We start from the raw sequence: 13261 nt of genomic DNA, 5'->3' as shown, positions 1-13261 counted from the left end.
GTTTCATGTCTTTTGTCAATTTCAGAACGAATTCTGAGCTTTTATTATTTTTTAAAAAATTTAATTTTTTTTTTAAATGGTGTCTCACTCTGTCGCCCAGGCTGGAGGGCAGTGATGTGGTCTTGGCTCACTGCAGGCTCTACCTCCTGGGTTCAGGTGATTCTCCTGCCTCAGCCTCCCAAGTAGCTGGGATTACAGGCACACACCACCACACCCAGCTAATTTCTGTATTTTTAGTAAAGACAGGGTTTCACAATTTTGGCCAAGCTGGTCTCAAACTCCTGACCTCAAGTGATCTGCCCACTTCAGCCTCCCAAAGTGCTGGGATTATAGCTGTGAGCCACCATGCCCAGCCAAATTCTGAGCTTTTAGTTCATCAGAAATTAATCTTGTTCCTCTCCCTCACTCCTCTCATTCTGGATTCCAGATTGCATGTATATTAAAAGTTTTTACTGTGCTAAATGTGTCTCTGGCTCTTTTCTGTAGTTTTAAATTCTTTTTTACCTTCCTATGCTTTGATCTTCTGATCTACCTCTTCATTCATCCTTTCAGCTCTGTAATCTACTGTTAAACCCAATTGATTTTGTTCATAATTCCAGTTCTATAGTTCATTTAAAAAATTAGGTCCATTTTAATAGAGGGTATAGAAATTCACAACTCAATTCATAAAGACTATTAGATACATATGATAAGTCACACCAAGAGTGCAATAATATAAATCCCATGGTCTGCAAATAAGAGGTACTGCAAAAACTGTTAAGACTGACTTTTATATTTTTCCTTCCTTTCTCTTGTTTTTCTTAAAGATCAGTTTCCAGGTCTCTACTGAGTTTCTTCATCATGCCATCTCATTTCTTGAACATATTAATCATAATTATTTTAAAACCTGTGTCTGATGCCCCCAATATCTGCAATTTCCTGTGGGTCTGTTTAATGCTCATAATTTTGGGGGGCATGTGGTCTTATTTATGGTATGAGAGGTAATTGATTCAATGATGGGCACTGCCAAAAAAAAAAAAAAAAGCCGTAGATATCATTTGAGCCTTTAGATGATGTCAAAGTCCTCTGAGTTCTGATTTATTTCTAACCCACTCCTGGATGCAGTCCTTTAGGAATCTTGGGGGGTCCCACTTAAAAATCCAAAATATCCCCTTAAATCTCTCTTGTTTGCTGGGTTCTCAACTCTAATTTGGTCTCCCACCTCAGTAAGAGTGTCAGTTCCTCAGCTTCTGACCTAATTGAAGTTTGTTAATCAGCAAATCCCTCAAGAGGAATAATTGCTTGAATATGGAATTCTATGCCTCCCTTCTTTCTGCAATCTTGCATTCTCAAATGCTTGTTACTTTTGTACCTTTTCTGTGCCTTCTATGTCTGTAAGAGGCTTTAAAAATATTTTGTTTACTTTTTACTAGTTGTCAGGGGAAGGGGTTGCTAGTGAGCCATTACTATAAACATCAATTAGAATGTTTAACTTGCAGGGACCTTTGATGATGACTAGCTGATCCTGGGATCCCTTCTAGACTCTATTCCTACAGGCCTGGGTCCTCTGCTCTCTTCAGTCTGTCTTCTCTTGCATGACTCACTGTGGACAGGCACACAGAGGGAAGATGTAAAGGGAGCATGGAGGGCAGCTAAGCTTGGCCTCCAGGCTTCTGCCTTCCACATATTCAGCTGGCACAACAGCCCAACATTAAGAAATTTTAAAACATCAGGAAAATGAACCAAAAGAAAGTAGGATGATGGATAAGGATAGTTGAAATTAATAAAAATAAATATTTTTTAGAAAATGTAAATTATGACAAATACTTTTTTCTTAATTTACTTTTAGTGAAGTATTTATTTTTTAGAGACAGAGTCTTGCTATGTTGCACAGGCTGGCTACTCACAGGTGTGATTATAACACACTACAGACTCTAACTTCTGGGCTCAAGTGATCCTCCTGCCTCAGCCTCCTAAGTAGCTGGGACAACAGGCTTTTACTTTTTTAAAAAGCAACCAGAACCCTCAAACAAATAAAAATAAAACCTTGACAATCCTGATTAAGGAAAAAAAAAGAGATAAAAATGAATAATATTTGAAATGAGATTTCGAAGAAATTAAGTAAGCACATAAGAATCTAATAAATAATTCCATAAAACACTTCCAGAAATCAAAAGAAAATGGATTACCAATATATTAACTCTTAAAATTAATCCATGAGGGTGCAGAAAACCTTAAGAGGTTATTTGCCATAGATGATACTGGAAATGCTGATTTCTATATTTAGCAAAAAGGTTCAGACTCAGATGCTGTTATAATTGAATTAACTCAAACTTCTAAAAAATAGGCTATTCCTATGTTAATCCACTCTAATCCATAGAAATCATGGAGATGTCTCTAATATAGTTTATCTTAGAATAACTTCAATATCAAACTCTGAAAAGATAGTATTAAAGATACAAGAATTACAAATGCATTTCTATTTTAAATCTAGATATAAAATAATAAAATATTGAAAATCAAATCTAGCTGTATATTGAAAAAAGACTGTTTCATGCTCAGAAGAAATAGTCCGAGCAATGCAAGGATGGTTTACTGTTAGAAGACCTAGTAACATAATTCCATATATCAATGCAGGAAAAGACAAGTACATGTTTTTAGCTCCAAATCTCATACATTCATTTAATAAAACACAGCTGTCATTCCTAGCATAAATTTTATAAATTTTTAGTAATGTAGGAATGGAAATACATTGTTTAAACATAATAAAATAAAATCACAAAATCCAATTGACAAATGATACTAAATTGTGAAATGCTGAAGCCATTTTAAATTTAAGAATAAGACAGACATGCCCTCTCTACTCCTAGTGCAACTAGTCAATATTGTTCTTGAAGTTATAACACAGTAATCATTATAGCTAATATAATAATAAATATAAAATACATAAAAACAATAACTCAACAGTTAGTATGAACGTGAAAGAGGCAAAATTATACATACAAATAGTATAAGTAGTAAACTTAAGAAACATCTAGAATTAATAACATTATTTGGTGAGGCAGCTGGATGTAAGATAACTACACAAAGCCCAGTAGTTTTTTCCTTCTGGTAATAAACAGCTACAAATAGACTTGAAAATAGAATACATTTTTTTTCATAGCTGTATCCAAAAAGTTAACAAAAAAGGCACAAGACCTTTATTAAAAAAAACTGTAATATCTTCTTGATAAATAATAAGGAACAAGTGAACCAGGGGCTAGATGGGAAGACATGGTATCATAAATAGGTCAATACTTCAAAATTACTAAAATTCCAATTAGAATGTTAACTCTTTGGTAATAAACTGGATAAAAATAATTTAAAAATTAGTATTGAAGCATAGATATCCAAAATTATCTAAGAACATAATGAAAAAATAAAGAATACTAGTAAGTAAAAACCTGGCTTATCAGCTATTAAAGATTGCCTAAGATTTTAATTGGTGACAGAAATAAAGTAGTTAGTGGAACAGCCTGAAGAATCCAGAAACAGATCCAAATATATATGATACTTTAACCCGTGGCAAAAATGGTGTTATAGTTTGAATGTGTCTCCCAAAGATTCCTGTGTTGGAAACTCAATCCCCTTGCCCTCATGTATAGATTAATGCTGCTGTCACAGGAGTGGGTTCGTTATTGCAGGAGTGGCTTTTGTATAAAAGCGAGCACTCTCTGACTCTCTTGCTTCTGCCCTCTTGCCATGTGATGCTCTCTGCTCTGCTATGATGCAGCAAGAAAGTCCTCACCAGGTACCTGAGCCATGCCCTTGAACTTCCCAGTCTCCAGAAACATGATGAAATAAATGTTCCTAGAAAACCAGTCTGTGGTCTTCTGTTACAGCAATAGAAAACAGACTCAGATAGATGGCATTTTCACTCTCTCTATAGATAGACAGATATATAGATGATAGATAGATGATAGATAGATAGATAGATAGATAGACAGATAGATGAATATAGGTAGATGTATATATTTAAATATATATCAAATTAATATAACATTATATATATATATATCTGCGGAGATAAATGATAAGAAACTCAAAGCTAGAGCCCTTTCTTATACCATATACAAAAATAACAGATATTTAATATCAGAAAACAACAAATGATTAGAATAAAAATTTGGAGAGCAAATTTTGAATGGTGAAATGCTCCCAAACAAATCAGTAAACTCAGTAATGAGAAATATATATTTGTCTTGTTACATAAGTACTTTTAAAAATTCATGGCAAACAAATGAACAAAAAGTAAATAAAAATGCTAAGAAATGGGAAATATATTTTCAACAGATATGACAGACAAAACTATTAATATTCACAATAGAAATAATTTCTCTAAATCAGTAAGAGAAAACACATAAGAAAAAGGACAAAAGTGATTCATAGGAGATAAAATTTAAATATCCAATAAGCACATAAAAAGATACTCAAACTTACTAGAAGTCAAGAAGTCAAGTAAGTAAAATTAAACCAGGAGAATACTTTTTTTCTTTTTTTTTTTTACTTTAAGTTCTGGGATAGAAGTGCAGAACATGCAGGTTTGTTACATAGATATACGTGTTCCATGGTGGTTTGCTGCACCTGTCAATCCCTCATCTAAGTGTTAAGCCCCACATACATGAGCTATTTGTCCTATTTCTCTCCCTCCCCTCACCCCCCACACCCTGACTGGCGCTGGTGTGTGTTGTTCCCCTCCCTGTGCCCATATGTTCTAATTTTTCAACTCCCACTTATGAGTGAGAACATGCAGTGTTTGGTTTTCTGTTCCTGTGTTAGTTAGCTGGGGATGATGGCTTCCAGCTTCATCCATGTCCCTGCAAATGACATGGTCTCATTCCTTTTTATGGCTGCATAGTATTCCATGGTGTAAATGTGCCACATTTTCTTTATTCAGTCTATCATTGATGGGTATTTGGGTTGATTCCATGTCTCTGCTAATGTAAATAGTGCTGCAATAAACATACGTGTGCATGTGTCTTTACAATAAAATTATTTATATTCCTTTGGGTATATACCCAGTAATAGGATTGCTGGGTCAAATGGTATTTTTGGTTCTAGATCCTTGAGGAATCACCACACTGTCTTTCACAATGGCTGAACTAATTTACGTTCCCATCAACAATATAAAAGCATTCCTATTTCTCTAGAAAATACATTTTTAATCATCAAATTGACAGAAGAAAAAATGAAAAAAAGGGAAGTGGGGAGAGATCCCATTTTGTGCTGTCAGGAGTGTGGAGAAGCAGGTGTTCCCTTACCCGGCTTCTGACAGCAGTGAATTGCTGCATCCTTGCTGAATGTAACCTAAACATCTCTATGAAATAAAAAAAAAAAAAAAATCTATTGTCTTTGGCACAGGAATTTCAGTTTGGAAATCTTTCCTGTGAAAATAACAGCAGCATTATGAAAAACCATATGTTCCAGGATATTTATTACAGCTTTGCTTGTCATGGCAAGAAAACTGAAAATGATTAAGCTGTCTATCAATTAGTGAATGGCTGAATTAGAATAATGTTAACATGCCAAAGACAAATCCCTTCACAAAAAGATACTAATAGGGATCCATGTCATGTGAACTTGCTAGTGCAGCAGAAACTGTTCCGGGGTGGAAGTGCCCTGACTCTAACTTCAATATTTTACAAGATCTAGTTTTTATTTATGTATTTATTTATTTTATTTTTTATTTTTTAATTTTTTGTTTAAAGTTCTGGGATACATGTGCAGAACTTGCAGGTTTGTTACATAGGTATACATGTGCCATGGTGGTTTGCTGCACTGATCAATCCGTCATCTAGGTTTTAAGCACTGTATGCATTAGGTATTTGTCCTAACGCTTTCTCTCCCCTTGCCCCTCAACCCCCGACAGGCCCCAGTGTGTGGGTGTGTGATGTTCCCCTGCCTATGTCCATGTGTTCTCATTGTTCCACTCCCACTTATGAGTAAGAACATGCGGTGTTTGTTTTTCTGTTCCTGTGTTAGTTTGCTGAGGATGATATCTTCCAGCTTTATCCATGTCCCTGCAAAGGACATGAATTCATTCTTTTTATGGCTGCATAGTATTCCATGGTGTATATGTGCCACATTTTCTTTATCCAGTCTATCATTTATGGGCATTTGGGTTGGTTCCAAGTCTTTGCTATTGTAAATAGTGCTGCAATAAATATACGTGTGTATGTGTCTTTATAGCAGAATGATTTATAATCCTTTGGAAATATACTCCATAATGGGATTTCTGGGTCAAATGGTATTTCTGGTTCTAGATCCTACAAGGTCTAGTTCTTTGAGTTCTCTAGACATCAACATATTTAAGTGTTTGAGTTAATCATGATCTGTTCTGCCTTGCTTAGGTATGCAGTTTGGAAATTCTTTGTGATAGAGGGAGTTTTGAGTAGCTATGGAGCTAAATTATCCTGGAGTTTTGCACAGGCTAAACAGAGGTGGTTTATCTGTATAATATATTTATATGTATTAAGATATAATTGATATATTAACATGCATCTATATATCACAATATATTTGATATAGACATGATATATATCATATATGTACATATATATGATAAGCATTGGCAAAGGTGGGGAATGTCCATTATTATGGTTAACTAAGAAAAGCAAACTGCTGAGAAATATCTATAATATGATCCCACTGTTGTCAGAACAGATACAGGCCCCATATATGTCTCCATATATTTGCATTTGTTCATACGAGTTTGAAGGAATTTGCCAAGAAACTCCCACCTGCTTCTTAACATTGGTTTCCTCAGAGCAATGGGCCTATAGCTGGATAATATCAGAGACATTATGTCTTCTTTTCTTTATATATCTCGGATGTTCCCCTGTTATAACGCGCATGTATTATTTTAACTCATTTTTTCATAAGATTCATTAAAAGGCTAGTTTATTTACTCATTGAGGGAGGACAGGAGGAAGGAATTTGAGATTTTGAGAAGCACATTGGGAGACTGCAAAGAGCCAGGGAGCAATTTGACTAGGAAACGTGAGGAATTTTGAGGACACACTGAGGGACCATTTGAGGATGGGGATCATGAATTAATGGAGACTATCAATAAACCTCGGCATGGGACTCTCTCTAGCAAGGCTTTCCTGAGCTGTGGAGAAAGCAGCATCTTACAAACCCTAAATGGGACTACACAAAGACACTGGGGCAACAGAGTTAAAGCTTTTTTTTTTTGTTGAACATCTTACTGAAATGAAAGACCATTAGCTCTAAACTGATTTAGTATAAAAAGGAAGGAAAGAGGCCAACAATTTGGAGAAACCAGAGCAGTCAATGGATTGGTTTCAGTGAGACTGAAGAATAGTGGAAAAAGTTGAACACGTTTTAGGTTATGTTCATGGGTAGGGGTAATATTAAAAATATTTAATGACCATGAAAATAGGTGCTGACCAATCAGAATGATGTCTGGATCATCGGAAGTTGGAATGATGTCTGGTCAATTGGCGCAGAACACTCAGTTTGCCACACAGGTGGGTGCAGCCTGAATTGCACACCTCATACGGGATGGGCAGGAGAGGAGGAGTTGAGATAATGATCATTAGAGGTAAGGAGATCAAGGAACTGAGGGATCAGGATTTAGTCTGGACTGTCCTTGTGGACACTAAGGTCACATCACATGATGGCAGGAAATGAGATGTAAAGCTACTGTGAGCCAGTCGTCCAAACCTTCAATGAGTGAGTGGGATGGGCTGGAGGCTGGCTGGTGGATGACAGTGGCAAGGAGGGGAAAAGATGGCAGAGTCTTGTGCAGAGTTGTGTGAGGTAGGAGAGAATGGGTAGCCATGGTTGGGCGTGCTGCAAGACCAGCCAGGTTGTAAGTAAGGCTAAGAGGTGAATGCTTCCAAGGAATTTATACTCTAGTAAGGGAGACATATGAGAAGGCAATAATAATATGGTATGTTAAGTGTAGGAGTGTAGGATGCTATGACAGCATACAAGAGCAACTTATAGGCAGGGTGCGGTGGCTCATGCCTGTAATCCCAGCACTTTGGGAGGCCAAGGCAGGCAGACCAGGAGATCGAGACCATGCTGGCTAACACGGAGAAACCCCATCTCTACTAAAAATACAAAAAATTAGCCGGGCATGGTGGCACGCGCCTGTAGTCCCAGCTACTCAGGAGGCTGAGGCAGGAGAATGGCTTGAACTCGGGAGGCAGAGGTTGCAGTGAGCCGAGATCGTGCCACTGCAGTCCAGCCTGGGTGACAGAGCGAGACTCCGTCTCAAAAAAAAGAGTATCTTATAAGCAAATCTTAGGTGCTTCTGAATGAATGAGGTGTGAAAAATGAAACTAATCAAATATTATAATAAAATATACCTATAAAGTAATAATAATCACAATGATAGCTTAACACTTATTCAGGGCTTAGCATGTGCCCCACCAGGTACTGTGCTGTTTTTTTTTTCCTTAATTCTTATCCCTATTAGATAATAAAATTACTCCTCCTCAATTCACAGACAAGGCAACAGAGAAATCAAGTGCCTTCCTCAATAGTACAGTGGCGTAGTGCTCGCTAAAGATGCCCAGATCCCCAGCAGGTTGGAGTGCTGCCAGCGAATAGCCAGGAACCAGCAGCTCTTTCTGGAAATTGCCCTCATCTGTAGAGAGCTGTCTAGCCTATGATCACCACCCACTTTAGAGCACTGGCTACATCCAATAACTGGTCCACATGTGAGCAGAAAGTTCTGGCCCCTTTGCTGCAACCTGGGAAAACTCTGAAGGGCCATCCCAGTTGCTCCCTTTGGGGTTGGCTGAGACCTTTTTTTTGAGACTGCATAGTAGACCAGCTTCTCCCCTTGTCCAATCCTGCTTCATCTCTTCTCTTCCAAGGCATTTACCTAGAAACCATTCTCTGATAAACTTCTGAACTCTAATCTCCATCCCAGTCTCTGCTTCCAGGTAACCTAACCTACAGCCATTGGTGACAGGAAAGGTGAAGAAAGTAGAGGCTAAAATGAGATTGTAGAGCGGGCTCACCTGCCAGGTGTGTTGAAATGAGAACCCCATCGCTGGTGGTAGTGGAGAACAGGTAATTCCTGACACAAGGTAGCAAAGCAATAGTCATGTTTGGTGTACTGGGATCATACAGAGTTGGAAGAAAATGCACTTGTGGAAGAGTGTCTCAGGTACTTGAGAAAGAGGGGGAAATTCTATCCCCATACCTAATCATCAGAATTGGGTGTCTGTTGCTAAATGCAATTGATGCTTTGGAAGGACCTTATGAGTGATAAGGATGCTATCCTTGATAGTATCTTTCACTGAGAGAGAGCAAAGATTTGATGTGGAGCCAGATGAAGAGGGTGCTGTTTACTTTGAGATATTCAAGATGATGGGTTTGCAGGTTAACAGGAATCCTAGCACTGGAGATATAGATTTGGGAGTCATCAGTGCATATACAGTAATTGAAACCATAGCCAGGGATGAAATTTATGGGGGAATGCATAGCGGGAGGTGAGCTTAAGAACCATCATAGTTGTCTGAGCCTGCAGTACAGTGCTAGGGACCAAGCATGGAACTCGGAAACACCAGACACTAACAGATGGGCAGAGGAAGATGAGTTCATGAAGGATGTTTTCCTCCATCCTGAGAAGTCAGAGAAAAATGCCATTCAAGCTTCGGAAAGAAAATGAATAGAGTGAGGAATGGTATCAAATGCTCCAGTAGGATCAAGAAAGAGGAGGGCTTAAAAGTATCTGTTAGTTTTAGAAACAGGAAAATCATGAATGACTTGGGCAAGAGAAGTTTCGGCGGAGTGATGGGGTAGAATGCAGGGACTTTAGCTAGAAGTGGGTAGAGAGTTAAGGAAGAGGCTTTTTTTGGTTGTTGTTATTTACTATGAGAGAGAACAGAGGGCCCAGTGTGGTGGCTCACACCTGTAATCCCAGCACTTGGAAGGCTGAAGCAGGGGTTCACTTGAGGACAGGGATTCAAGATCAGCTTAGGCAACATAGAGAGACCTCGTCCTTACAAAAAAAATGTTAAAATCAGTTAAGTGCGGTGATGCACACCTGTGGTCTCAGCTACTCAGGAGGCTGAGGCAGGAGGATCGCTTGAGTTAAGAGTTCGAAGCTGCAGCAAGTTATGATTGTGCCTATGCACTCCAGCCTGGGTGACAGGGTCAGACCCTTTCGAGTGGGGGTGGTGGGTGGGCAGAGAATAGAGAATGTGTGTTTATAAAAGGAGCTGCTTAAAAGGGACAGGGAGATGGTGCATAGGGGCAGAAAAGGATGGATTCTGGAGCTCTGGGGAAAGAGTGAGGCCAAACCCTGCTAACGAGGACAAAAGCAGGGATGAACATAGGTACAGATGCCTTTGCAATGGCTGAATGCTGAGGGAGTTGGGACCTGATGAATGAGGAGGACACTGAGAAGTCAGAGGTTTCAGAAAGCTGCTGTGGGAGAACCACGTAGAAAACTGGGAGTGGGGACTTAGAAGGGCCCAGTGGATGTGGAAACTGAATGATGACTGGCACCTGTGTGAGTGGCTGTGTGCTCTGCAGCCCCCGGGGGTGCATTTCCTTAGGGGCTCATGGAGAGGACGGAGGGCTGAGGGATTTGAGAATTTCAGGAGGAGTGATGCAGACGGATGGCTGATGGGGTTTGCAGGATGAAGTAAAGAGAAGAGGGAGCTGACAGGTTGAGAGATGGCACAGACTCTTGGTGCGTCCTAAGGGAATATCATCAACTCTAATCAGCATGGCTTTTACTGTCAGCTTCCTACACTATAAAGTCCTGGAGGCCAAGGATTCTTATTTTGAAAGCATTCTTATTTTGCGAGAACCAATAGTTTATAAGATGAATAATACTTACCTTAAATGGTTATCATAAGGTAGGGATAAGAATGCACACAAGAATATTTGGCATGGGGTCTCAGAGGTGTTAAATAAATGTTATTTGAATCAGAATCTGAAAGAGGGTCAGGCACAGTGGCTCATGCCTGTAATCCCAACACTTTGGGAGGCCGAGTCGGGCAGATCAACTGAGGTCAGGAGTTCAAGACCAGCCTGGCCAACATGGTGAAACCCCATCTCTACTAAAAATACACAAATTAGCAGGACGTGATGGCTGGCACCTGTAATCCCAGCTACTCAGGAGGCTGAGACAGGAGAATCATTTGAATCTGGGAGGCAAATGTTGCAGTGAGCCAAGATCATTCCACTGCACTCCAGCCTGGGCAATAGAGCCAGACTCCACCACAAAAAAAAAAAAAAAAAAGGAAAAGTAAAAGAAAAAAGAATCTGAAAGAATAGCTTTCAGGATAATTCAGAGCTTGACGATTTTTCAGTACAGGAAAAAAAACCCAGTATAAATAAGAGGAAATGATAAAAAGTGATATCAATAAGCAGGGAATTCAAATAAGAAGACCCAGGGTTTTTTGTTTTTTTTTTTAATATACTTAAAGTTCTAGGGTACATGTGCACAACGTGCAGGTTTGTTACGTATGTATACATGTGCCATGTTGGTGTGCTGCATCCATTAACTCATCATTTACATTAGGTATATCTCCTAATGCTATCCCTCCTCCTTCCCCCCACCCCATGACAGGCCCCAGTGTGTGATGTTCCCCACCCTGTGTCCATGTGTTCTCATTGTTCAATTCCCACCTATGAGTGAGAACATGCGGTGTTTGGATTTTTGTCCTTGTGATAGTTTGATCAGAATGACGGTTTCCAGCTTCATCCATGTCCCTCCAAAGGACATGAACTCATCCATTTTTATGGCCGCATAGTATTCCATGGTGTATATGTGCCACATTTTCTTAATCCAGTCTATCATTGATGGACATTTGGGTTGGTTCCAAGTCTTTACTATTGTGAATAGTGCCGCCATAAACATACGTGTGCATGTGTCTTTATAGCAGCATGATTTATAATCCTTTGGGTATATACTCAGTAATGGGATGGCTAGGTCAAATGGTATTTCTAGTTCTAGATCCTTGAGGAATCGCCACACTGTCTTCCACAATGGTTGAACTAGTTTACAGTCCGACCAGCAGTGTAAAAGTGTTCCTATTTCTCCACATCCTCTCCAGCATCTGTTGTTTCCTGACTTTTTAATGATCACCATTCTAACTGGTGAAGAAGACCCAGGTTTTTGTGCCTGAAGTCCGGTTTGGAATCATTTCTCTGCCAATTGTAACCTGACTGAAGTCACGAGATCTTGTTGAGGTTCTTAGTGGCCCTGAATGGGTAAATCACACTTATATTACAAAGTTATGTGACAAATTACACATGTTAATTACACAAATCACAAATTACAAATGTTATAAATTACAGTGTAATTTGTAAACTGGGCAGTACAATAACAGATTAAATGAAAAACACAGAATAGTTAAGACAGAATCTGTATTGAACATCAATCTACATTTACTCTGCTCCCAACTTACAGAAAGACATAGTTTGCCTCCACTACATTTCCTCATTCTGGCCTCAGGGGACAGAGCACAGTGTTTAGCAAGTAGCAGCTTTTTAAAAAATTTTCCTCAGAGGATAAAGCAAATGTGGTGTAAGCTGGATATTTATTAATAACCCTCCTAAGCAACTAAAAAGTAGGCAACATTGAGAGAAAGGATGATATTCTAGAAAAAACTCAGACTTTAGATCCTGAAAGAACTGAGTTCAGATTCAGACAGATAAGGGTTTAAATTCCAGAACTTCCACATAATAGGTGTTTGGCCAAATTATTAATTGAAAGTTCATTTTCTTTATAAAGTAGGGATACTAATAGCTTTCTGCTAAAGCTATTATGATGAAAAAGTCAGATAGTGTGCTGTATATAAATTAGCACGGTGCCCTGCACGTAGGAAGCATAATACACAATAAACAGCTGGGCACAGTGGCTCACGCCTATAATCCCAGCACTTTGGGAGGCAGGTGGATCACAAGGTCAGGATCAAGACCATCCTGTTTAACACAGTGAAACTCTGTCTCTACTAAACATATTTAAAAAAATTAGCCGGGCGTGGTGGGCACCTGTAGTCCCAGCTGCTTGGGAGGCTGAGGCAGGAGAATGGGGTGAACCCAGGAGGTGGAGCTTGCAGTGAGCCAAGACTGAGCCACTGCACTCCAGCCTGGGTGACAGAGCGAGACTCCATCTCAAAAGAAAAAAAAAACACACACACACAATAAACGATAGCATCATAAGGCTACAGTCTGACTTGAAGGAAAGTTATGTAAAATAGTTGGTATATAATTGCTGTTTAATAAATGGTGGTTATTACATAAC

Source organism: Symphalangus syndactylus, chromosome 4, assembly GCF_028878055.3.
Source record: "Symphalangus syndactylus isolate Jambi chromosome 4, NHGRI_mSymSyn1-v2.1_pri, whole genome shotgun sequence".
NCBI classification, from domain to species: Eukaryota; Metazoa; Chordata; class Mammalia; order Primates; family Hylobatidae; genus Symphalangus; species Symphalangus syndactylus.
This window is presented reverse-complemented; position numbering follows the sequence as displayed.